Genomic DNA, 1141 nt, shown 5'->3' with positions numbered 1-1141 from the left:
CTTGAGTACTGTTGGATGCAGCTTGCATTCCATTCAGACTCTGAGAAATCATATTGACTTGCTGAGTCAATATTTTGTTCTGAGCTAATATGGCATTCAGAGTATCAATCTCAAGAACTCCCTTCTTCATAGGCGTCCCATTATTCATAGGATTCCTTTCAGAAGTGTACATGAACTGGTTATTTGCAACCATGTTAATGAGTTCTTGAGCTTCTGCAGGCATTTTCTTCAAGTGAATGGATCCACCTGCAGAGGTATCCAATGACATCTTAGATAACTCAGACAGACCATCAAAGAATATATCCAGGATGGTCCATTCTGAAAGCATGTCAGAAGGACACTTTTTGGTCAGTCCTTTGTATCTCTCCCAAGCTTCATAGATGGATTCACCTTCTTTCTGTCTGAAGGTTTGAACATCCACTCTAAGCTTGCTCAGCTTTTGAGGAGGAAAGAACTTGGCTAAGAAAGCCTTGACCAGCTTATCCCAAGAGTTCAGGCTATCCTTGGGTTAAGAATCCAACCACACTCTAGCTCTGTCTCTTACAGCAAAAGGGAAAAGCATGAGCCTGTAGACTTCAGGATCTACTCCATTAGTCTTAACAGTATCACAGATCTGCAAGAATTCAGTTAAGAACTGAAAAGGATATTCAGATGGAAGTCCATGAAAATTGCAGTTTTGCTGCATCAGAGAAACTAATTGAGGTTTCAGCTCAAAGTTGTTTGCCCCAATGGTAGGAATGGAAATGCTTCTTCCATGTAAATTGGAATTAGGTGCAGTAAAGTCACCAAGCATCCTCCTTGCATTATTATTATTTTCGGCTGCCATCTCCTCTTCGTGTTCGAAAATTTCTGAAAGGTTATCTCTGGATTGTTGTAATTTAGCTTCTCTTAGTTTTCTCTTCAGAGTCCTTTCAGGTTCTGGATCTGCTTCAACAAGAATATTCTTGTCCTTGCTCCTGCTCATATGACAAAGAAGAGGGCACAGAAAAAAATAATAATAATATGGATCCTTTATACCACAGTATAGAGGTCCTTGTGTTAGTAGAAGAAAAGAAGAAGAAAATCTGAACTCAGAGAGAGAGAGAGAGGGTTCGGATTTTTGGTGATATGAGGAAGAGATGTTAGTAGATGAATAAATAAA

The 1141-nt window shown here is 39.4% G+C and overlaps 1 non-coding gene across 1 annotated transcript; it reads left to right on the top strand.

The window, feature by feature from the left end:
• Positions 1 to 322: 322 nt before the first annotated feature.
• LOC148545164 (small nucleolar RNA R71) lies at positions 323 to 430 on the top strand. Its single transcript, XR_015901938.1, has one exon. It is a non-coding gene; the product is annotated as a small nucleolar RNA R71 (small nucleolar RNA).
• Positions 431 to 1141: the final 711 nt, after the last annotated feature.

This window comes from Arachis ipaensis, chromosome B9 (genome assembly GCF_059453495.1).
Source record: "Arachis ipaensis isolate K30076 ecotype BB chromosome B9, ASM5945349v1, whole genome shotgun sequence".
NCBI classification, from domain to species: domain Eukaryota; kingdom Viridiplantae; phylum Streptophyta; class Magnoliopsida; order Fabales; family Fabaceae; genus Arachis; species Arachis ipaensis.
The sequence above is the reverse complement of the archived record's forward strand: the minus strand, read 5'-3'. Positions and strand labels throughout refer to the sequence as shown.